The sequence below is a fragment of the Emydura macquarii genome, unplaced genomic scaffold, assembly GCF_026122565.2.
Source record: "Emydura macquarii macquarii isolate MOO-44397 ecotype Brisbane River unplaced genomic scaffold, CSIRO-AGI_Emac_v2 contig_2473, whole genome shotgun sequence".
Lineage (NCBI taxonomy): Eukaryota > Metazoa > Chordata > Testudines > Chelidae > Emydura > Emydura macquarii.
The window spans coordinates 9,927,252-9,952,947 of record NW_027132610.1 but is presented as its reverse complement, the minus strand read 5'-3'; the positions used below and the strand labels follow the sequence as shown (position 1 = coordinate 9,952,947).

The window sequence follows — 25,696 nt, the reverse complement described above, 5'->3', positions numbered from 1 at the left end:
GCTACCCCTCTGGAACTTTTCATAAGTGTTGAAGGTTTCGTGCCAAGGTATATCATGTTGGTGAGAGGTGATGAAGGCAGGAATAACTGAGGCCAGGTCTTCATCCACCAGGATGGGATGGTCTCCTAGCCAGCTGGAAATGGTAGAAAGCATTATGCAATCCTAAGATATGGGCTGAACTGACGGATTGTGTGTGTGTGTGTGTGTGTGTGTGTGTGTCTCTGAGAGAGAGAGAGAGAAAGAACTTTCAACTTAAGGAGACTGCGGCTGCACAGTCTTAAAACTGCTTTCCTCAGCCCATCAGCATCAGCTCAGTCTTGCTTGAATTGAGCTTCAACCAGCTGTTCTTCACCCATGAGCTGATCTCAATCAAGAAACTGGGTCATCTTAATGACAGTGGGGTGGTTGTAGGGGGTAGAAGAGAGGCAGAGCAGTGTGTTATCTGTATATTTCTGGTGCTTGAGTCCATGTCCTCTGATCAGTTCGCCTAGGTTATGTTTACACTGCAGCTAGTGCACTAAAAATAGTGTTGACATTAGGCTCTGGCAGACATTTGGGCTAGCCACCCTGAGCTCAGACCTACGGGGTGGGCTGCTATCCAAGCCACAGTGGCCACACTGCTATTTTTAGTGAGTTAGCACGAGTCCTGCTAGCCAAGTTCTGTTTCTCTGCTCTGGGAAGCTCACTCCCGGCTGCAGCGCACACATTTCCCTAGTGGTTGCATATTGATGTGGAAAAAGACCAGAGAGAATTGATCCTTGTGGAACTTTGCAGATGAAGGGCCTAGCGGTGGCGGTCCAGTTTCCCATCATTACTTGTTGGGCGCGTCTCTCCAGGAAGGACTCAAACCATTTTAGCACATTACCTTGGAGCCCTGCCACCTTCCTCTGGTAAGACGGCAGTATTTCATGGTTGACAGTGTCAAATGCTGCAGAGAAGTCCAAGAAAGCAGTTTCAGTTCCACGTCCTGGACTCAATCCAGAGTCAGACTGAATTGAATCTACCACTGCTACGTAGTCTTGCTCTGCCCATTGATAGTTGCCCCAATTTATCCCTAAAGTTGGCAGCACTTCAATGGTGGGTAAAATGTTGCTCTATCACATAGTTCCCAGTTCTGCAATTGGATCTATGGAGGCAGATGCCCGCACGGAACCCCCCGACGTCAAATTATATCAGAAATTCCTTTTATCCTCCATTTGGCACCAGGCGAACTCTGTGGGGATAGAAGGGCCTAACTGCACAGATCCAATTGCAGGACTGAGGCCATAGTTTGCAAAATGCATTGGGTTCCTCCCGAAGAAAGGCACCATTTATATGTGCAAGTTATTATCATTGGCAAAGGAAGTCACAGCACTTTGGGGCCATTGGCAAAACAGCAAAAACATAGGTGAAAAATCTCTGGATACCATCCCTGCAAGATGAAGTGGAAAGATAAAACTCCTTTCAGCTGCTCAGCTTGAACCAGAAGTGGATCATCTCAAATAGAAATGTAACCATCAGGGGGTTTTGTTTTGTTTTTTAAATTCAATATGATTTGATAATAAATGTGCTGGACAACAGCAACTGATGCAAATAGCCTGGCATAATTGCTGGGAACTGTAGGAATTTTATATCGACTCCATCTGCTGGATTACTAGTGGACATTGAAATACCTAGACCAGAAAACCCTCCTAGAATGATTCAGAACCAAATTTGCAAAGATAGCAGTAACTGTTGTTTTTTGGGAAAGTGTAAACTGAAGTAACTTACCAGTCATGTAAAATATTTCACGTTAACTTAAGACTGTTTTAATTAAAAGTGCTCCCGGTAAGTTACTCTATTTTAGTCTATTCAGATGAGGAAAAAATTAGACTGACAATCTGTAAAAATAACAGTAATGTTTTGTGCATGCATAACACTCTTCATGGGAGGCTCTCTCAGCTCTCTACAGAGGAGAGGTGGGTAGTATTATCCTGATTTGACAGTGACAAAACTCAGGCACAAGTAAGCTAAATGACCTTGTCCAAGACTACACAGCAAGACAATGGCAGAGCTGTGAACAGAACTCAGTTCCTCCTCTAAGCGCTAGACTGCTAGACACTAGACTCTCTACCGCCTTGCACTTTGTGGAGTCATCTATTCCTGTGATGAGTAGGTGGTTGGTTTGTTTTGTGTTTTTTTTTTTTTTAAAAAAAGGTTACAAAATCACTCCCACACCAGTGGCAATGCTTTACCTCCATTTTGCTGCTGTTTTGCACAGGCATAAATGACTATATTAGACACAAGACAGTGGAGAATCAGGCCCCCTACCTCCTTATATGTGAATCAGGGCATGGAATAACAAGGAGAGAGGCACAGAATGATTGGCAGGTGTTTTCAGGTGCTAGCGGTCAGCTGATTACTACCATTGAAGATGATCCCAGTTTATGCGAACCCTTTGAAGTCTCGAGTCTCAGTTTCTTCCCTCTGCTTCCCAGCTTCTTCCTTTATTCTTTTCAGCCATTTCAGTCCCTTCTTCACTTCTTGCATGTTGAGCTCCCCTCTTCCCCACCTCTTGTCTTCATCCTTGTAAACCACAACACCCTGTTGTGCATGATATTCCACAAGGACCTGATACAAAGCCCACTGAAGTCAGTAGGAGTCTTTAAGGAGGCTTCAATAGGTTTGGGTAAGCCCATAAGGCTCCAATTCGGTAAAATACTGACGCACGTGCGTTCTACCTTTTCTACACCATTCATTATTTTATATAAAGCAGCTAAAATAACAAATGGGATAGAGCAGTTGGATCAGGAGCTTTTGTTCTCCTGTCTTACAGCACAAGGACAAGGGGATAGTCAATTAAATGAAGAGGTGGCAAATTTCAAAATTGATAAGAGGAAACACTTTTTCATGCAATGCAAAATTAGACTGTGGAACTCATTGCCACAGGACATCATCAAGCCTGAGAATTTAGCATGGCTCAAACATGGATCAGACATTTCTATGGGTGACAAGAATAGCTAGAGTTATAACAGTTAATTCTAATGCTAGGGGATATTAAACCTCACGCTTCAGAGCGTACCCCTACCCAATCTCTAACAATTAGTGATTCACATGAGACCTTCATGGAGGACAGATTAACCCACATCTGCCTGTTGTGGGGTTTTCTGCACCTTTCTCTGAAGCATCTGGTGCTGGTCACTGCTGAAGGGCTAGATGGACCCAGGTTTTGAGCCAATGCGGTAATTCCTTTGCCTCTATGTTCCGTCCCATTTGAAGCATGTATTAAAGGTTAGGCATGTGTTTGAATGCTTTGCTGAGCGAGAGTCTGGGGAGGAGGGAGGGTGTGTATGATCAGTTATGCTCTGCAGGATTCTATCTGGTTGCTCTCTTTGAATTTCATATGGTCTAAGCCTTCCTGAGGTCAGAGGTGCCCCGGAATACAGTGCTGTTCGTCTGGGCTGGGGAGGGCTCCAAATACAGGGCATATCAAAACTGCAGCTATCCTAGCTGTGACTGCTCAGACTGGTGAAGTGAATTTCAGAAAAGAGAGAGAACCTAAGTATTTCCATCTGACTCTACCTCCTCTTTCTTAAATCTATTTTTGATGGGGGTATGTCTTCTAATCCTAGGCCTCACACACTATTTTTGCCTTGTCATTGCTCCTGTTGTTGCAAAATCTAACAAAGGTACTACTCAGATATTTCATAGCTGATTACTGTTATTTATACAATTTGATATTTTCAGTAATTGCAGCTTCCTCTGGGAGGCCCAGCCATGCTCTGTGTTAAACTCTCTGACCATGCCTAATGTTTCACTCAGCTAGGCTACTGTGAAGCCTGAGCCCGCAGTGCTCCTCTGGCATGCTAGACACTGTGTGTAATGCTGCAGAGCCCACTGTGTGCATAATTACCAGCACAGGTGTCTATGCCAACGTAGTAAATTATAGGATGGATCGTGCATGAGAGCATTTAATTGCACTGCGAGTCTGAGTGCTAGTACTCAATGCTTCTGTGCACTTGAATACAGCATTTCTTCCTGGGAAGAGTGATATGTTTGTGGGTTTGTATTGGCCCTTCGAGGCCTGGGTTCCCAACAATTTTTTTTAGGGCTAGCGCATGATTCAGAACAAATATGATAAACTGCTTGTTGGCCAAAACATGTTAGTGTGGTTCATTAGTAACCCTATACAATCACAATGCGGCACCTCCTGCCTGTTCTCTATGCCATAGTTTCTCAACCTCTGGTATGTATACCCCTGGGGGTATGCAAGACATAGGAAGGGGATACTTGGGGAAAAACTGAGTGAAGGGGAGGCGGGTGGCAGCTGCCGACTTCTGGGAACGTTGGGAGGCAGCAGCCCACTTCCCACCCCGTCCCAGCTACCAGCAGGGATGCAGGTGGCAGCTGCCACAGTCCCGGGAAGCCAGGCTGCAGCTGCCTGCTTCCTGCCAGGTCCCAGTTCCAAGCTGGGAGGCAAGTGGCAGCCCCCAGTTTCTGGGGGAGGTGGGCAGCAGCCCCCCACTTCCGGCCTGGTCACAGCTCCCAGCTGGGAGGCAGGCAGCAGCCGCTGGCTTCTGGGGAAGGCAGGCAGCAGTCCCCCGCTACCTGCCGGGTCCCAGCTCCCAGGTGGGAGCTCAGTGGCAGTATCCTGGGTCTCGCGAGCTGGGCGATAGACCCGGCTTGAAGATGGGCAGCAGCCGCTTACCCACATCCCTGGGTCCCAGCTGGCGCAGAAGCCTCCTCTGCCCCAGCTCGGATTGGGTGGCAGTCGCCCACCTCCCAGGCTGGCAGCCAGGCAGCAGCCACCTGCACTTGCCCAGGTGGCAGCTCCTCGCCCTGGCTCAAAGCCCAGTGCTCAGAAAACTTGTCAATTTCACTGCTGTAGCTGAACAGTGAAATTGACAATTATGACAGCCCCAGATTTCACCAGTTACCCTCTTTTCCTGTCTCTCTCTCAGCCCTTCCTCCTCTCAAATCTATGGCAAAAAATTTGGCGTGGCACTTTATATTCCCCAGCATTGGCATGCTGCTCAAAGCCTCCTCGTTTTGGCCAACATCACCTCTAGCCCAGGTACATACTTGAGTTGTGCACCCCTGGTGTAAAGGTGGTAACCCTACCCACACTAGATCTGACATCTGTCATATCACGGCCTTATATACTCAGCCCTTCTTCCAACATATGGCTCACATTAGTCTGTAAATATAAAATCCTGTGGAAAATTGAGTGTTGGGGTACTTATTAAAATCTTCAGAAGTTAGGGGGTACTTGCTACTTAAAAGATTGAGAAACACTGCTCTATGCCTCTGAGCCCAAAGGGCTTGGACCTGGTGGGCCCTGGTGCAGTTCTGTGATGCAGGAGACCCCAGGCATGATGTCCGTGCCCATTGCACAGTGCAGAGCAGTGCTTTGTGGGGAGCTTTCTGTGCCCCAGTGCTCAGGGGCTTGACAGAGGGGAGTCAGACAGACAAGTGGTGGAGGGAGAAGGGGCTACTGTAGTAGGAAGGGCTGGGAACAGGGGCCTTGAGGTTGCAATAGTGGGTGTGGAGCACTCCGGTTTCATGCTGCAATCTGGGGTTCAGATCCTTTCCCTGGTCTTCCTCAGGGCCACAGCATGGTTTTCAGGTCTGCGGGACCAGGATTTGGCCAATTCAAAGTAGTAATCAAATGAATTTGTTAAACTCTTTTTCAGCCTATCACTTGTCTCATAGACTCTCAGAGCAATGGGTGTGTGGGGAGGAATAGGGCGCCTCTTCCACCAAACAACCAGCAAGACAGACGACCTCCGTGATGTCACTCGGGAGCCCTGGCGAGGAGAGAGAATCTAAGACTTTGTCTTCATTGCCAAAAAAGGTGTGTGTTTAGCGCGGGATCACTAATGTGCATTAGCTAACTGCTGTGCAACATCCCTTTTTGGCTGCAAAGACCAAGCCTAGTAATGTGCCAGCCTGTGATTCACATGTCCAACAGGGTGATCTGATGCTCATCAGGCATGGCTGCACACTGTGCCTGCCTGCTTGGACGCCTGCACTATGTAGCAGCGAGTCCCAGCTAGACATGCTTCTCACCTCTCCTTTGAGCAGAAGCAGAGCATCCCCAGCCTGGAGATCCAGCACGGTCCTTCCCTGGCCAGTATGGATCCTGTAACATGTGGCAAGCAGCATCTCTGCTCCCCCTGGTAGCCCCTGCCAGTGCAAGATTTGGTCCACAGAAATGAGAGAAGAAAACCCTTTCGCCATCAAGTCTATCCTCCAGGGGGCGATATAGGATTGGGCCCTCCAGTGTTCTGCCCAGTCAAGCTCTAAATGTCCCAATCAATGGTGCTGCTGCTGTTTTCTGCAAGCACCATTCTTCTGCACATCTCACTGTGTCAAGAAGCTTTAGCTGACATTTGGCCTAAATTTTTATTTTCTTAATTTCATTCTTAATGTTCTTCACTGAAGCCCGCAGGGCAGTAAACAGAAGCCAAGTTGGTAGGAATAGCTAAGGGGCTGTAATGAGATTTCTGCTCTGGGTGGTTTTGCCTTCTCATTTGTCTGTCTTGTGCCACTTCTGGCCGAGTCAGCATCCTGCTGAGACATATCGCTTGCTGAGGTCTTTCCCTGGGTTTTATTTTTAGTTTTGTTGAATCAGGAGCAATTAGCTCCATATGCATCTGGCTGTCTTACCTGGGGCTGGCTTTAGGGCTTTTCGTGTCCTAGGAAAACTGAAAATTATAGGCAGGTCTTTCCCAGCTCACAATTTCTCTTTCCCTTTGTCACTGATATTCTCTTACATTTCTCACTTTTTGCAACATTTGATAATGTGGGGTCTTTGTTCTTGCTCTTATTTTCATTCAGATTCTGCTCTTGAAGAAAAGGGACTTATTTTTATCACTTTTTTACTTTGATTTAGATCCTTTTAGCTAATTTGCCTTGTTATTCTGCTTTCTTTTCATGCCCTCTCCCCTCCTGCTCCCTACTTCCTTTTCTTATTCAGTATTTGTCTCTTTTCCTGACTCTCTATCAATTTCCACACATTTATTCTCTTTCTGTGTGTTATGTACAAGGAGCCCAGAGGAGTGGGATGTCTATTGAAAAGTCCACAGCGAACTAAGGTTGGTAGGATTAATAAAATAACAGTAACACCTTAGTTAGTAAAAACCCTACAAACGGCTTGTGTGGCTACCAGAGAGAGACGACATGGCAGCACAGAATAACCTCTTTAATTGTAGGATCTGGATCCTGCCTGCCCTGACACTAAACATATTACCATTCTAAATATTTTGCTGCTCTGATAATGGCCTGTGCTATTTATTGTATATGCTGGAAGAAATCCTGTCTGTCCCTTTCATTTCCTATAAAGCCTCTTCTTTGGTTGTTTAAGGGGTTTGTAATCTCAACTAGTAGGTAGATCTGTAAACTAAGCTGGGGGCTGGAGTAGATGAGATTAGTTTATTTTCTGCTTTGCCTTCTCCTAGGATCTGCTGGCGCAGTCTTCTTATACCTCACAGACTTCTGGCCATAGAGCAGATCATGTTTTACAGCATTGTACGACTCATTTTTGACTACCTAGGCAGCTCTCGGAAGCCACTTGTTGGGTGAACCAGCAAGTCATACTTAAACTATAAGTTCCTTGGGAACAGTGATCATCTGTTTGTTCTGTGTTTTGTACACCTAGTTCGACGGGGTCCCGATCCATGACCAGGGTTCCTAGGTACTATGGTAATGTAAATAATAACTAGTCCTCTTGCAGACTAGTTGACTATGAAATATGGACTATGAAACTAACTCTAGCTTGCAAACACTGAACGAAGGCCTTCAATGGGAAATGCACCACAACAAGCTACAATAGCCATAAAGGATCTTAGGAGTAGTTGTATCTTAAGCTAGGGGCTCAGTCCTCTGACCAGTCCACAGGTGGCTTCAGCGGGAGTTCAGGGCATGGAGCTGTGGCATGATGGAGCTCTGGCTTTGCTGAGCAGTGGTGTGCTAGCAGCTGTACTTGTTCCGTAAGAGAGAAAAAATAATAATAGGCCTGGTGTCCTTACCCAGGAGAAATCCTTCTCCTCTAATTCTCTCTCCCCCTCTCTCCAGCCTTCTCAAAATGGCGTCTGCCTCAGCTTGAACTTCAGGCCCACAGACAACAGCAGGTTTCTTTGAAGTGTAATATGTGCCCTGAAGGAGAGTGTTGCACACGCATTCAGATTTGCTTTTATCTGTATGTTTCCTTCCTAAATATTGGCCTTTTCCCATAATGTTTATCACTTCTGCCCACCTCCCAACATCACAAGTGGCTAAAATGGGATACACCACCACTCGGGTTTTGCCTGGTTGCCATTCGGTAGATGGAGGGTCGGCCCCTCCATAGTCAGAGAGAGGCCGGGCCAGACCTGACTGGTACTGCAAGCCCATGTGCCAGGTCACAACAACACTCCGCTTAGGGACCCACAGGGGCAAACTGCCCTTGTGTCAATCTCCTCCCTCACTTCCACCCATGAAAGTGGCCTTAAAGGTGGGAAATGTTCCCTTCAGCCAGGACAGGGAGTCGGGGGATCAGAGTTGGAGACAGTCCTGTGAAACCCGGAACTGTTGGGAAGTCTTCTGAAAACACACACACCACTTTAACCGCTCCTTTTACCTGCTCCATCAATATTATCATCTGAGGTGCTTGATAAATAGAATTTCCCCCTGGGGCAATTGGGGTCGATTGTTTCCCGTTGTGAAATCTCTCTGATTTGTATAGATCACAATCAATATAGACTTGGCCTCTGGCCACTCTGACAGCAACTGTTCTGGATGACTAAATCCTATGGATCTAATTTTCTTATATGCAAGTTTCTTTTTTGCCACCTTAAACATCTCTCTCAGTTTTAACTAACATTTCCTAGTAGCATAGTTAAATACCATTCCCAGTCCAATGCTGGGGTTTTTGGAATAGGTTCCTCTACCTTTTGCCATGGGATTAGACTGTGAGGTACAAGACATTTTCAGCTGAAAGGAGAAGTTCCATTTTCAGTGCATAGAAAACGAACACCACAAGTAGGACTGATGCAAAGTTATGCACTTGTTGCTACAATCATCAAAGTATGTTTCCTACCATATGCAAACAGGGCCTGAGTCAGCCAAATACATCAGCAAATGAGTTGTCCCATTGACCTTTTTGGGACTACTCACGTGTTCAGTGTCAAGTGTGTGTTTACCTTTGCTGGATCAGGCCCTCAGGGAATGCCCAATAGTTCTGCAAGACAAAACAGCCACAACAGGCTCTTAAATGAAACAGCTCATCAAGAGATTCTTTGGTGGATGAGTTTGCACTGGGATGTCCCCATTCCTTTCTTTAGTTCCCTCTCCCCTTCCAATCCCTCCTCAACATCCACTTCTTTCTTCAATCTCTCTCTCTGACAGTGACCCCCTCCATTATGCCAACCTTACAACTGAAAAAGATAAAAACCCAACAAACAAAGGCATTAACATAGGGCCTGATCCTGCAAAGACCATGATCTGACTCATGGGAGTAAAATTACTCTTCTGTGTTTGGCTTCACAGGGGCCCATCCCATGCACCATTCAAAACAAGCCACATCATCCTTTGTTGTTGGTTTTTAATCACTCCCTTCCTCCTCTCCCCCTCCCTTGTTATCAGGCCCTGCCTCATATCATATATTTAACCTAGATGCTGAGATCCTTAGGGCAGTGACTCTGTCTCCAGTGTCGATGTAAAGCACTGCACAGACAGATGGGTCTAAGTACACATGTTGAACATAGTACTAACGTATAATGGTTGATGGAGCCGCTCTCAATGCCATGAGCTTTCACAACCCATTTCCTGCTCCGTGATTCCTGTTGGTTGTCAATGATCGCACATGGCCTCGCTGACTTTCTGTGGCCTAGCATTGGGCCTTCACTCTGCTATTCAATTAGCCTTCAGCTCAGCTACGCCGCCAACTGTTCATATGCTGGAGAATGACTTCCCTCCACATACAGCTTCTTCCCACTTCCATGCTTCAACCATTTTGTACAGTTCAACATGCTGGATCCCGTATCCGTGACAGGGAATTTTCAGTGACCAGAAAGAAAAATCTAGACAAATAACCTTTCTTCTGAAAGCAGGGAGCAATGTTGCAAGTCTCTGTTCTTAGTTATTATTTCAGTACCCAAGGGCCCCAAAGAGGGATTTGGACCCTGTTAAACTAAGTATTGTACAAATAACTAGCACAGAGACTTCTACCCCAGAGAGCCTGCAGTCTATGAATTAGGCAATATGTAATGGTGAATAGACAAGCAAAGGGGAGAGGAGTGAGAGGACAAGATAAGAGCCAAGACATACACCAATAGCCCCAGTGATCTACGTAACCACAGATAGACACAATTTTAGCAATACTTGGCTCAAAATCATAGAACTATCTCTATTTCCAGGTTTCATCAACACTGTATGGGGAAGGTCTCAGAATCCTGCTATCCTTGGTCTGGACCGGGGGAGGTACCACAGAAAATCTGTTAATAATAATAATTATTATTATTATTATTTATTTATGATTATTCATTGAATATTCCAACAAATATAAAAAAGGCCAAAACAAAAAACAACCGCACAAAACCCTGCACTGAGAGAACGTTGAAGTGGCAAAGTCAAGCACTCAAAAATTAGGAAATGCCAAAATTAAGGTTGTCTGTGCAGCCTTTGTTTGGTTCACTTGTCTCAATGCATTATGGTACAGTTTTTAATCAGATCACATCCACAGGTCCCCTGCCTCATTGAGTGAACAAGTAGTTAGTCAATATTTCCTTTTATCTTCTACTTCAGTGTGTGCCTCCAGGCCTTATTGAATGCACAGCAGCCAGCCCCGGAGCTCAATAAATAATTATTCATTTGCTTATGGGCATTTCAGTGGTGCTTTCCCCTTAGTGACTGTGGTTCACAAATATTAACAAATTTATATTCACAATACTACTGTAAGAATAGGTGATTTATTCTCCCTCTTTGACAGATGGGGAATTCGGGCACACGCACAGTGATCTTAAGGCTGTAAAAGACCATTAATTTGGGGTGCCCAATTTGAGACACACAAGGCCTGATTTTTCAGAGTTCTTTAGTATTACATAGCTCTTTATATGTTCAAAGCCCAGCCCCCACTGATTTCAGTTCACTTGTGAGTGCTGGACACCCAGGAAATGAGGCACACATAATTAACATGAACATTTTGGGTTGTGACTTGTCCAGCATTAGGAACTCTCTGGTTGCTGGCAAGGATGGAATCCAGTTCTCCAGGACATCATTCAAGTTCCTTAGCCATGAGAGCATCCTTTCTCCTCTCACAATTCCTTGTCTCATTCTCTGAACACCTTCCACATTCTGCCACAAACGAGGCAGGCATCTTACAGACAACAGCCTCCTTTACCACACAACACTAATTCATCCCCAGAGCATGGTCCATTCTGTGCACTGAATGAGGCATGGGCCCTGTTTAAAACTAGCATGTGATAATGTATTTAAAGACTGTATCCTAATGTATATGCATGAGGGGGGCAAATTAATACTGTGTGCATATATGTAGGCCAGATGCTATGATTACATATGGAGAGAGAATACATCATAGAACATTCTAGTAGAAGCATTCTGAAAGATGAAGTGAGCAGTTTGCAGTACTGAACAGCAACTTCATATAGTGCTGTGGTTATTTTTAGATATTATTTATATAGTGTCATCTAAATCCAGCTTAACATCAAATCTTATGTCATGGCTGGGCCCCTTCATGCGGGAACCCAACACTTAGCTGAAATCTTTGAGGTAGGACGCATTATCAAAACATTGCTCCTATGGAAAATGGAATCCAGATGAATCAGCAACATATGACGGGATGCTGATCGTCGACAGACTGTCCAAAGCAGGGGTGAAGAAACTGATGTGGTGAACAACTGCCTTCATCCCAGACCTGCTTGTGCCTTCAGCTTGTTTAGAGCTGTGATTTCATGACACACCTTAGTAATTAAACAAGTTAATAAGAGAATTATATACTGCATAATTATACCTTCCATAGTGGCAGGAGTGTCCCCATGCTCGACAACTTAGTCATGGAGATATCACAGCTACAGGGAAGGGGAAGGGCCAAATCCTGAAGTTCTTACTCAGGCAAAATTCCCATTGTAAGTCTAGGAGTGAGGAAGGATTCAGGAATCAGTCCCAGGTGTTTATAAGATTGAGGTTTAACAATTTGTAGGCATCCTGAATGTACAGTCTGTTACTCTCATGATAAAGTGGTCCATAATTTTGCCTCCTTTAAAACTTTGGTCCAATTAGGTTGTGTGTAAGAAAAGCTTTCTAGGGTCTGCATGTGTGTGGTGGAGACGTAAAGGGAGACCCACTACGGAGAATTAGCTTACTTATGAATGTTAATGGAAAACGCAAAAATGTGGGTCTCATTTGGGAGCCTGCACATGCAATGACTGGGATGTTAGAAGGTTCTTTCCATATCCATGAGAGCATTCCAGCCAATCAGGACCTGGATGTAGACTCAGTCATGTGACTTGCGGGTTTCAATCACTTCAGCAGTCAGTTGTCAGTGAGTCACTTCTGCTCATTCTGTTCTAAGCAGACTAGAGCAGACTCAGAAATTTCAGTGCAAAGAAAATTTTGACCAAAAACAGAAATGAAATTTGGGGGGGGGATTTCCCCCCCCCCCAGTCTGAGTACTGGCTGAGAGTGGAAGCAGTTTGCTGTTGCTCTCATATTCATTAGACACAGCTGTGATAGCTCACTACAGTCAAATGCTTCTAAAAAACCCCTTTTAAATTTCATAACCTGAAACTCCCTGATTTAGCAATCCTTTCTATGGGAGGAAGAGGAGGGGAGAAGAGAATCAGGAAGAGTGACCCAGCGGTTCCCCAGCTCGGCGGCTGGTGCTCTGGCAATAGAGTAATATTAGAGGGGTTTAGGACGGAACACAAACTGCGATCAGCCCCCAGCTGGGCACTATTCCCTGGTGTACTCAGCACTGCAGTCAGTCTGCTGGGGGTTGCTGGCAGCTCAAGCTCCAAGCAAAGCTGCTTGCTGCTGCACAATGTTAGCTGCTGGGGCTGACTTAATTTTGAATTAACACTCCAGATCCTGACGGTGGACAGACTATATCCAGTGAGAGTGGGACTGTGATTATATTAACGTAGGGTCTAAGAGAGACCAACTCTGTCCTCTTCTATTTTTTAAAAACATTCATAGTAGAAAAATAACCCCTCCCGCAACTACGCAGTAGCCTGGGGGCTCTCAGGGACAACTGGCAAACAGCAGCAAGGTTCCTGCCTCATCCAGTGCTTGGTGACAGACACACAGTTCAGCTCCCATTGGCTCCCAGCTGCCAGCCTGGGCCACTGTTTGTTTTTGTAGTGACACAGTCTTCCAGTGGCATAGTTTATTAGTCAGACCGTAGTTTAGGGTCAGAGAAATTTAGGTATTTCCTAGAAACTTCAGGCATCTCAGCACAGCAGCAAGCCTGGTGCCAAACAACACAGGTCCACTGAAACTAGACTCAGGACTCCTCCAGTCCCTGTGGCTTGTAGCGAACATAGTGATGGAAGCTACAGCTGTTGCTGCTTCACAGTGTTAGTTGCTGGGGCTGACCGTGTGTGCGCTTTCAGAACGGTACACTCTAGGAAAGCAAGGACTGCTATTGAGTTCTCTATTTTAAAAATGTTAGACAACTCCCTGCAGCTGGAGGCACAATGGCAACAAGATGAGATTACATGCTAGGGGCAAGACCCCTAGAGTCTCTGCCTTGGATTCTGTGGACAGGGGCCGGTGTAAATCCACAGTTCCTCAGCAGAAGTCAGTGGAATTGTTCTGGATTTACTCACAGGGCTTGAGATCAGACTGTGGTGCACCACATTGTTCTGAGAGCCAGCATGCGGCTGTTGTTGCTGTGGGAGGCTATATTTTAATTCCTTCCTGTGCAGGCCAGAGGGACTCTCCTAGCTGGTGTGCACTGGTGAGTCACTTCCTCCCCTGTGTCTTTCTTGTGTGCATAAACAGAGGTGATGTGACTTACCTAAGAGCACACAAGGAGGCAGTAGCAGAGCTGGAAAACAAAACCCAAGAATCCCAGTGGCTCCCTACTCCAGGATGTCGCTGACTCCCTAACTGATGATAAACGTGAGCAACTTTTTTACAGAGCAACACTCCTTTGAACTCAGCTTGCCGTATAATTGCGATTTAAATCAGTCTTATTTTAGATGACAGGTGATTCCTAACAGAATAAAGGGTGACTGCTTGCTGGCCTTGCTCCTCCCACGACCTACTTAATTAACCAAGCCACATAAGGGACTGCTCTTCCCCATAGACATAAATATACATCATTGCTTAAAAGGCGCAGCCAATTGCTTGAGTACTCTTTTGGTTTCTTATTAAGAACATTCAAGGAACCAGCTAACCCCGCTTAGACAAATATGTTGCCTAAAGACACAGCAGTACCATACGAAAAGCAGACCTGGGAGGTAATTATTCCAGGAGGCAATTCTTATCCTGCAGAGGAAAGTCAATAAAGACAAGTGCAAAGTACTACACTGAGAAAGGAAAAATCATATGCACAACTACAAAGTGGGGAATAACTGCCTATGTGGTAATATGGCTGAAAAGCATCTGGGGTTTATAGTGGATCAGAAACTGAATATGAGTCAACACTGTGATGCAGCTGTGAAAAAGGCTCATATCATTCTGGGGTGTATTTGCAGGAGTTTCAGATGTAAGACATGGGAGATAATTGTCCTGCTCCTCTTGGCACTGGTGAGGTCTCAGCTTCAGTACAGTGTCCAATTCTGGGCACCACACTTTAGGAAAGATGTGAACAAATTAGGAAGTGTCCAGAGGAGAGCAACAAAAAAGAGAAAAGTTCAGAAAACGTGACCTCTGAGGAAAGGTTAAACGGGGCATGTTTAGTCTTGAGAAAAGAAGACGAAGGAGGCACCTGATCAGAGTCTTTAAGTATGTTAAGGGATGTTATAGTGATCAATTGTCCTCCATGTGTACTGAAGGTAGGAAAAGAAGTAATTGGCTTAATATGCAGCAAGGGAGATTTAGGTTGGATATTAGGAAATTCTTTCTAATTATAAGGGTGATTAAGCTCTGGAATAGGCTTCCAAGGGAAGTTGTGGAATCCGGTCATTGGAGGTTTTTAAGAATTGGTTAGACAAACACCTCTCACGAACAGTCTAGGTTAACTTGGTCCTACTTCAGCGCATTACAGCGCACTACGTTGCTATAATGCTATGATTCTATGCTCACCTGACACAGAAGGTGTGCTCCAAAAATATGACCTCAAACCTGCTTCTATTTATGCTGTGGTTGTTTATAAGCTAAAAGCCCCCACATGTCACTTAAAGTTTAACACACTAGTTTGTGCCTGCTTTGTCCTTGGTACCTCCCTATGCTTTCCCATATCTCATTTTGAATCTATATTCATGTGTTGATGAGCCATGACAGTACTCCCTCACTGTGCTTGGTTCAAAGTATTCATGCAGCTTTGCTTTGACAAGTTTTATTTTCTAATGCCAAAGCTGACTTCAGCTTTGCAAAGTGCTGTGGGATGCCTGAAATGGGTGGACAAAATTGTGGGAAGAGCATAACATGTTTAGTTAACATAACTTCCCAACACCCATATATATTATAGTTAGGGCCCTACCAAATTCTCGGCCAGGAAAAACACATCACAGACGATGAAATCTGGTCCCTTCCATGAAACTTGACTATTGTAGGGGGGTGGCAATATTGCCACCCTTACTTCTGCACCACCTTCAGAGGTGGGTGCTGGAGAGGGGTAGCTGCTGCCCGGGTGCCCAGCTCTGAAGGCAGTGCTGCTGCCAGCAGCAGTGCAGAAATAAGGGTGGCCGGGTACGGGGAGGGGGAGGGTCATCACAGCCTGAAATATTTTCAAAGGGAGTCCCAGCAAACTCCAGTATTTAGCAGACTCCAGTATTCAGGGCATCTTACAAACTTAACAGTAGCACAGTACAAGATGTGTTGTATATTTACAGTTTGAACATATCTGTGAAATTTGCTATTTAGGCTATGACCAACCCACAAAAAATGTGTGATTTCTCCACTCTTTAAGTAGACTCCTAATTATAGTAACACCATGCACATAAGGCCCATTAATGTGGTAAATGCTATGCCTAACACGTGTGTATTGGCAAACACCATCTACAGACAGAATCTGAAAAATCTCCCCCTCCCTCCAGCAAAAGGCATCTGATAGTATCTCCTAGCCACCCCTCCATTCCCCCGCCCTCCCTAAGGGTAGATCTATGGCAGTTGGAGGTTCTATTGCGGCTTGCGTAGACATACCTGTGCTACTTTTAATTTAGGTAGTGTGGGTACCAACAGCAGTGACTTCAGCCCAGGCTAGCTATACAAGAAAGTAGGTTCTGGATGGACTGGTACAGTCCACGCCGAAGCCTGTGCTGCTGCAGTACCCATGTGAGCTAATTTAAAGCTAGCTACAACCACACCTCTGATTGCAGTATAGACGTACCCAAGAGGAAGGATGTGCTTTGCAGTGTGTCTCAAAGGTTAATGGTGCCAGGACCCAGAAGATCAAGGTGGACTGTGTATCCCAGGGTCCTTCACTAAGAACATTCTGTCAGCAGCTTCCTCTCTTTGATTAAGCACTTTTGCTGATCAAGGATGGCAGGGGAAGACAGTTTCTTGGGTAGGCAGGTCCCACAGCATTCAAAGGTCAGAATCAGCACTTCAAAATATACCTGAAAACCAAGAAGCAGAAGCCACGCTGATAACTGGGACACCGTATGTGTGGGGGGGTCTGCCTGCATGAAACTGAATGGAGGGCTGGGGTGATGCTTTGCTCCAACAAGTCCTAGAGAATATCAAAGCCCAGGTATTCCAGAAACTGATTGGTGATATTCCGATAGAGGAATGCTGTTCATACAAATCTTTCCTGCCACGGTTATTGTCGTTCTGCGGGTGGAGTTCTGTTTTTCTAACAACTGTAAAAGGTAAAGCTGTAAGCAGCCATCATGTGGTAAACTTCTGCATTCTTCTTTAAACATCAGCAGCTTGATTTTCATTTACTCTATTTACTGGCATCCCTTTATTTCTGCCATTGACTGCACTGGCAGTGTGTCACATAGTGACCTTATCCCTCTAGAGTCAAATTGGATACTTTGCGATGTCATTAGTGTATAGCTTGCAAAAAACAGAATGACCTCCTGGGGGAAACAACAAAGGTAGTAAATATTTTACAGCCTAATTAATGACTGATTCAAAACACTTAATTTCAGGTGCAAATATCAGAGCGGCTATAGCATTTTCTTTGATTCATCTGGGAGTCCTTTTTAGTTCATAGCGTGTGAATAGCAAATTTAACTTCCACAATAATTTGACAGTGTTGTTCTAAAAGTAGAACTAGTTCTAATAACCCTTTCTATTGGCCCCAAATGTGTATGTATTTAAAAAAATGCTCGTGAAAACTGGCATAAATCAACTGTCAATAATCATTATATATTTATTATTTGCTTTGCAGTAGCTCACAGAGCTGCCATTCAGGATTAGAGCCCCATTACACTGTGCAGGCTCATAAGAAGACAGAGTCCCTCCCTGCTCTGGAGAATTTACAGTCTAAATGACAAATACACCCCAGAATAATAATAGCCTTTTTCACAACTGCATCAGATTGTTGGCTCATATTCAGTCGCGACCCACTCTAACCCCCATATTCATTTCAGCAGTTACTGCCACCTACTCAGTTATGTCTCACTTTGTATTTTTCCTTCTTAAGTGTAGTACTTTGCACTAGTCTTTATTGAATTTCATTTTGTTGATTTCAGACCAATTCTCCAATTTGTCAAGATAGTTCTAAATTCTAATCCTGTCCTCTGAAGTGCTTGCAACCCCTCCCATCTTGGTGTCATCTACAGATTTTATAAGCATACTCTCCACTCCATTATCCAAGCAAAACACAGTCTTCACTAAAAAGGTTAATTGTGTCCAGATGCTTAACACAATCATAGGCAGCGAGTTATATGGGCCCATGGTGTCCGGGCTTCACCAACATTGAGGAATGAGCTCCACCAATATTTCTGTGGTGCTGGCGGCTGACTGCAGAGCCTCCAGTAGTGCTGGTCCGTGGAGGTGCAGAGCACAGTGGCCCCCAGTGCCCAGGGTGGCCTGGCCATTCTGCCTCTCTCCCTCCCCCCCGACACACTCAGGGGCTGGCCAGAAGCTGCTCTGGGGCCGGCCCCAAGCAGTGTGCAGCGTGGCAGTGACCACTCCCTCTTCCAGGCCCTGCCCCTTCCCCCCACCCTTCTCCCATGTGGGCCCAGTGCCATAGCCAGGAGCCCCTCCCACCCCCAAGCAACTCCCCACTCCTGGCCCTGGCCCTTCCCCCAGTCCCTTCTCCCAGGACGTGGGCCCAGTGCTCTGGCCAGGACCCGTTATGGGCACCACCAAAAGTTATACAAACCTGGCGACCATGAACACAATTAACATTAACAACAATGGGGAAGGAATAAATTGTAACAAAATTTAAAAAACGAATAAAGTTGACTAAAATATACAAGTAAAGATTGTAAAAAGACTGTGTAAACACACAGGCTCCTAGATAACTGTTCTCAACCATCTAGTGCTCTGTTCCCATTAGTTGCATCCTGTAGCTATTGTTTTGTTTCTCTGTTTGCATGTGCATTTATTAATTTTCATTTTTCCATGAGAGGACCAGATCCTCAGCTGATATCAATTGACGTAGATCCAATGGAGCCAGGCCCATTCAGACTAGCTGAGCATCTAGCCCAGAATGCACATCAGACTCTTGTCAATAACATTTTCAGGACGGTTCCAGAGGGGTAGCCGTGTTAGTCTGTATACAGCAAAAACAACAAGATCATTACTACTAGATTCATAGATTCTAAGGCCAGAAGGGACCACTGTAATCATCTAGTCTGACATCCAGCATAACACAGGCGAAAAAGCCTCACCCAATAATTCTGGCATCACCTGACAATGTCTCTCTGAGCTATAGCATTGTTTCTTAGAGCATGTCTGCAGTGGAACTGGAAGGTGTAAATACCAGTTTGAGCAGACATACCTATGCTAGCTCTGATCATGCTAGAGTGCTAGAAAAAGAAACGTAGTCAGTGGTGCAAGCGGTGGGAGGGGCTAGTTTCCTGAGTATGATCTCATCTGAAACCCTAGGTATGTGCTTAGGCAACTAGACCCCACCTCACTCCCACTCTCCCCTCAGTCACTTGTGCTGCCCTGGTTATGCTTCTATTTTTAGCAGGCTAGCTCTGATTGAGCAAGTGCAGGTTTGTCTACTGGAGCTAGAAATTACATCTTCCAGTTTCAAAATACCCTTAGAAAGACAGCCAGTCTTGACTTAAAGACTGCAAGCGATGGGAAACCTTCCCCCGCCCTGGCCACTGCACTGTGCCGTGCTCATTAGCCTAACCCATCAGTCATTTTTAAGTTCTTTGGGAACCCAAGCATCCGCTCAACTTAGTTCATTTCATGAAGGAACACCTGTATCAGCTGTTAGAGCAGCTTGCAGGTGGCAAGCAGTCCACCCCACTTTGGGCCCAACTAGGGAACTTATTTCAAGTCTACAAGAGAGACTTCAGACTCAGTCAAATTCAGGGCATGCCTTGCGATAAAATCAACAGATCAAAATTCTCCTCCAGCTGTCCCCTCTGGAGCCCCTCATCCAACCGCAGAGCTATTGTCATTCTTGCAACATTAACGAAAACGTAGACTGTATTTACATCAAAGTAAGTAAACTTTTGTCAAGTGCTTTAGGCTGACTCCTTCTGATGTCAAGTCAATTTGTAACTTGCTATTAAAGTGTGTTTGAGATGCTTTATGAGCGTGTATAATACATTAGAAATATCATTAAAATTCATTTCTGCTGCCACTAGGGGTCAGACAATATACTGTCTGCATGAATACAACAGAACAATTTAATGGTAGATTATCCGACGTATTATATTTTTAGATACACCAAGCTTGAGAAATATGTTGTAGGTTTTAAATAAGGACATATTTCAGACCTTTGAACCTTCTGTATCTACTTGTCCTCTCTTGGCTTCTGTGATTCTGTCCTCTCCTGGTTATCCTCCTACCTCTTTATGCTGTCTTTCTGTGTGTCCTTTGGAGGATCCTCCTCATCCACCCTCCAAACTCTGTGGGGATTTCACAGGGCTCTGTCTTTGGTCCCCTTCTCTTCTTGCTCTACACCTTATCTCTAGGTAATCTCATCCACAGACACAACTGCAGTTACCATCTCTATGCTGACAACTCACAGATCTAGCTCTCTACTTCACACCTGTTTTCTTCTGTCCAAGCTCAAATTTCAGTCTATCTTTCGGACAGCTCCTCAGGGATGTGTGGCCATCAGTTCAAGATCAACACGGCTAAAACAGAGCTCTTAATCTTTCTCCTCCCCAAATAAACTTCTCTGCTACCTCTTTTCTCAATCACTGAGGACAGCACCATCATCCCACCTGTCACTCAGGCCCATAACCTGGGCATCACCTTCAGCGAGGGCCTTTCTCTAGGTCATTGCTGAATCTAAGGCCAGGTCTGCACAACAGACCTAGATCAATATAACTACGTTGATCGGGGTGTGAAAAATCCACATCCCCGAGCAATGTAGTTATACCAACTTAATCCCCCATGTAGATGGCGCTATGTCAACAGGAGAACTTCTCCTATCAACACAGCTACCACCTCTCACTAATGCTGTACAGCGGCACAGCTGCACCGGTGCAATTGCACTGTCCATGAAGACAAACCCTAAATCTTGCCCATTCTTTCTGCATAACATCTCTAAGATATGGCCTTTCTTACCCATCTGCTCAGCTAAAACTCTCATCCAGGCTCTCTTCATCTCGTGTCTCTGTTACTGCAACATTCCTCTCTCTGGCCTTGACAAACGCGATCTGGGTTTGTTGTGTGTTTGCGCAGTGCCTGGCCTATGAGTAGGGTTTCCTAGGCGCTATGATACTGTAAATAATAATATACAACTTATGCCAATATTATATATATTTAACAAACTTACTGGATCGGTGGGTGTTTAGTATAAAGCATGTGTATTTTTTGAAATTATAGTTAGGATATGGACAAAGTCCCGTATGTCAATGACCTTGAGCCCCTCACTCCAAGTTCCATTTCCTCACATCTAATCAGGCATTAAACATATACCATGTTTGTGTTCCCCTTGCACCTTAAGTAATAGTTTACCAGAATGTCTAATTTATATATTTAATATGAGAACAACTCTCCGTTCTAATATTCCACTCTTTATAAGAGATACAGTCCCCATGCATTTGTACAGCATGTTATATTAATAATGATTCATGCTGCAATCCATAAACAAGCAATATTTCCCTGAGACGCTCTGTAGTACTTGGTCAGCATTTCATAGGACTATCTATCATTTCCTCCTCCTCAGGTTGATTGGAAAGGAAATTACAATAATTTTAATTTGGTTGATTTCAGTTGGAATCCTTTCTCTGATTAGCTAGCATTACAAAGGCTGCCTCTCCAGCCAACTGCAGTCTCAGCTCTGTGCACGATATAGGATTGTCCTTTCTGTTTCACTGAGATCCTTGCATGGACGCATAGGTTTTTCAGTAGAGCTGTCTAGTTATTCAGTATTCAGCAGCAGCAAATAACTTTTTATAAGCAACTTCTAGATGGATTTCTGGAAAATTCAAAGAAGGATTGACTTGCCAAGATGTTTAGTATATGAAAGGCAGTCATATCTATTATAAAGGGAACTATTCCAGAATGACAGGGGAGGGATTAAAGGTGAAAAAAACCATCCCCTTTAAATAGCTAATTAAGCACACCGTGCTCACTCAGTCAGGGCTCAGTGCTACACAAACCATTATTTTTTCAATATTAGGATTGTATCTAAATACCAAGTTGACCAGAGCCTTTTCAACAGGTAAAGTAGAAAGATAGGGGTTATCGTCTGTTCTTTACAGTGATGTCAGGTAAGGGCTGACCACACCAGAACGGATGGCTAATCTCACCAGAGACCCTAAGCTGGGAAATAAACATTCATTTGCTGGAGTTAAGCCTCCAAATCCTGGACAACTTGGACAGCAAGGTGGCAGATGATGAATCTGCTGCTACTATTAAGACATATGGTTCTGCACTGGCTTCTATTTGTCCTGAGTTAACAAAAACTAGGGAGTCTGGCATGCTAGTGAGAGCAACCAAACCAGTAAAGCCCAAATCAGACTTCCTTTGGGATGTTATTTCTTTGTTAAATCATTTACTCAGTTGACAGTTTGCCTTGGAGCATCATGGATTTGGCTGCCAAACTGAATGATTCTTGGCCTTAAAATGGGCTGCGAGGGCAGCGAGTGGCAATATTAATTATGAATAGATGATCAGAGGAACATAGCCCTTTTTTCCCACCGATGTATTTTGTCATTCATATGCATTTGCTGAATAGTTTGCTTGCATGACCATATTTCAGCCCATGGGTTGTTTGCAACCTCCTTGTCTGTGACAGGTGAGTGGTCACTTATGTCAGGAGATTTGTTTCTGCTCCCCGAGCAGATGAAGAGTGGCAATGATGAACAATGAATGGCCAATTCTGATTCCCCTTTCTGCAGGTTCAAGGGAGTGGTGTGTGTGCAAAAAAAGCCACCCTCAACCCTTCACCTGCTAGAGACACTAGGGGAATCTTCAGCAGGAGACTTGTAACCAGTCTCTACTCTCTTTGGGCTTCCTGGGCAATGCAAAGGATTGAGGGTATGTCTACACTGCAGCTGGACGTGCACTAAAAATAGAAGTGTAGCCACTGCAGCAGGAGCAGTGGGAGGGGTTTGCCACCGAAGTATGTACTTAGGGTCTCAGACCAGTATGTATTGGAGGCAATTAGCCCATGGACAACTAGCCCATCCTCATGCCACCATGGCTACACTTCTATCTTTAGCTTGCCAGCTTGATCAGAGCCTAGCATGGGTATGTCTACTCAAGATGGAAATTACACCTGCAGCCCCAGTGCAGACATATCAGGAGAGTGGGGCAGAAGATTTACCCTATAAACCCTAGATAAGGAAAACCCAAAATGTATTAATTCTGCCTGGGAAAGCTAGAACTCAGTTTGGAAGGAGAGCTGTGCAAATCACTGATTTTTCAGGTTGCTGGCAGTTCTGAGAAAAAATGGCTCGGGGCCAAATGAAATGTTTTGTTTTGATTTTGTGACAAGATATTATGGCTTTTTCAGTGTTTTTTCCCTTTTTTTGGGGGGGGGAACCGAAACAATTCAGTGAAACCAATATAAATGTGTGAAATGTTTTGTTGTTACCAAGTCTCCATTTATTGTCAAAAAGGGTCCAGCCAAACACTCAGGTCTAATTAGAACCCAATTTTGCTTTGTCTCCCTGAGGGTTAGCAAGATCCAGAAGTCCTATATCCCTTCAATGAAAAATGAAAAATGTGCTGATAGGAGGGATTAGTGGCTCTATGGTAGCTATGAGTCTCTCATAGGCCCGTGAGAACAAATGCAATAAAAAACTAGATTAAATCTCATAGGTATAGAAGTAAAAGAGGGTCCCATGCAAATATATATGATTGGATTTAAAAATGAACAGTCCTCATCCCTCATACATGTTCACATCCCTTTGGTCTTTATTTCCCCATGGACATGCAAGCAGTTGAGTTCTGCTCAGTGTACGGACGGCCAGAGCTCAAGGGCCATGTACCTCTCATGTCTGGCTTAAGAGGGATTTAACGGTTGGACAGGCCTTGCACTGGCCTTCTGCAGTGGAATGGATTCATGGGAGGCTAACTTTAACAGAGTAGTAAATGACCAGGCTAAACTCTGGCCCCACCCTTTCCCACCAGACTGTGCATGAAGACTCTAGGACTTTGTGTCTATGGCTAGGCAAGGAGAGGGATAAATACAGCCCCAGCAATTGCAATATACCTGGTATATTTTATACAGACACGACACTGCTTGACTCAGCAGGGGCACAAGGTTAGCAGAAACCCTGCCACAGTGGCCATTAAATAAACCAGGCAAGGACTTGATCATGCACTTTGCCACTGGGACTGTGCATGTACAGTTGACTAGGGTGGTTAACTAATTTGGCCAATGGAGCTGACAGCAGCCTAGGTTTTCTCTGAATGATTCCTCAGGCAAAGCCTGAATGACCAGAAAGGTTGAAATAGCCCCATTATTTTTAATGTTGACAGTCATCTTTCTTATTGCGGGCACTTCTACCGGGCACAGTTATAAACCTTTCAGAGATTAGTAGGTTTAACTAACTGACTAACTAACTAAACTAGATTTAACTCCCTTTCTGCTACCTACTCAGCTGTTCAGTAACTCCCTAGCTCTGCCCCAGCCTAGTTATCTGACTGCCAGAGCCTTCTCAGGCCTGGTCTGCACTTAAAAATTAGATTGACCTAGCTAAATCACTCAGGGCTGTGAAAAATTTCCTGCCCAGAGTGTTGTAGTTAGATCAACCTAATCCCTGGTGTAGACACATCTAGGCTGACGAAAGAATTCTGGTAATGAGGCTACCACCTCTTAGAGAGGTGGTTTAACTCCATTGCTGGAAAAACCCTTCCATCAAGGTAGGAAGCGTCTACACCATGGCCTACACCAGGCACTGCTGCAGCGCCATAGCTGTGTTGCTGTAGCGGCTGAAGTGTAGACATGCCCTCAGTCTCTTAAACTCCTGTTGTCTTGAGCAATACTTCGTCCTGCTGGTATTGGGGAGGGCTGCGGATAAAATGACTCTTGCTCTAGATGGCTGTAAAGGTTTACAGGGCTTTGTACAAATCAGACTCTGCTCTTCTCAGTGGAATTAATAATCATTTCAGACCCACGCATATTTACAAAACAGAACTCTCCAGTACAGTTTAGTTGCTATGGGCAACTGCCAAATGCCAAGCTATTGGATCACTGCTCCAGCACCACAATTGTACCGTAAGGAAACGTGCCATGAAAGACAGGTGGTGATAAGCGGGCTCTGCTTTACGGTAGCTGCAGTAGAGAGAGGAAATTCAAACCACTTGTGAATTAAAGGGAAGCAAATATCAGGTTATTCTCGAATGCTTGACATCTGTTGTTGAAAGGGTATTTAAAGGTATTCAGGTTTTATTTGCATCCAAAAAATGAAATATAGTTTGTCTGAAGCTCTCTGGGCAATTTGAGTGTGGACTTTGCCCAGTCATATACACGCTAGACCTGAAGGCTGTTCCAGATAATGTTTTTCTCTTTCCTCTTATCGCTGTTGATGTTATCACTTGTTCCTTGTATTTCCCATAGCCCTGTGACCAAGAGGAATGTTGTGTTGTAAAAACTACCTTAGGGAGAAAAATGCCTTCTTAATCGTGCTATCTGCTGGCATGGCAAACTGCAGCATGATACGCGGTTCAGACCAATGAGGTGAAAGGTTCAGCATTGATCCAGTAAAGCATATTTAGTGGATTGCCATTGATCTCTATGGGAAATGCTAGTGGAGGAAGCATGGGCTTGTAGATAAGGCACTAAACTTGAGTCCAGGAAATTTGGATTCAATTCCTGGCTCTGCCACAGACTTCCTGTGTAATCTTGGGCAAGTTGCTTAACCTCTTTGTGCCAGTTCCCTGTGTGTAAAATGGGGATAATGTTACATTTCCCCGCCCTTTTTCTGTCTTGTCTATTAGATGGTAGATGATTTGGAGCACAGATTTAATCTGTTTGGCAATTAGATTGTAGACTGTATGGAGCACAGATTGTCTGTCTCTCAGGCTA

General features: G+C 44.8%; 1 long non-coding RNA gene across 1 annotated transcript in view; it reads left to right on the top strand.

Annotated features, from left to right (window-relative positions):
- LOC137162822 (uncharacterized) overlaps window positions 1-7,548 on the top strand; it is a 44,828-nt gene extending 37,280 nt beyond the window's left edge. Inside the window, exons 2-3 of the long non-coding RNA XR_010922510.1 lie at window positions 5,652-5,812; window positions 7,419-7,548. This is a non-coding gene — a long non-coding RNA (uncharacterized lncRNA). The remainder of the gene's footprint in view (window positions 1-5,651; window positions 5,813-7,418) is intronic.
- Window positions 7,549-25,696: the final 18,148 nt, after the last annotated feature.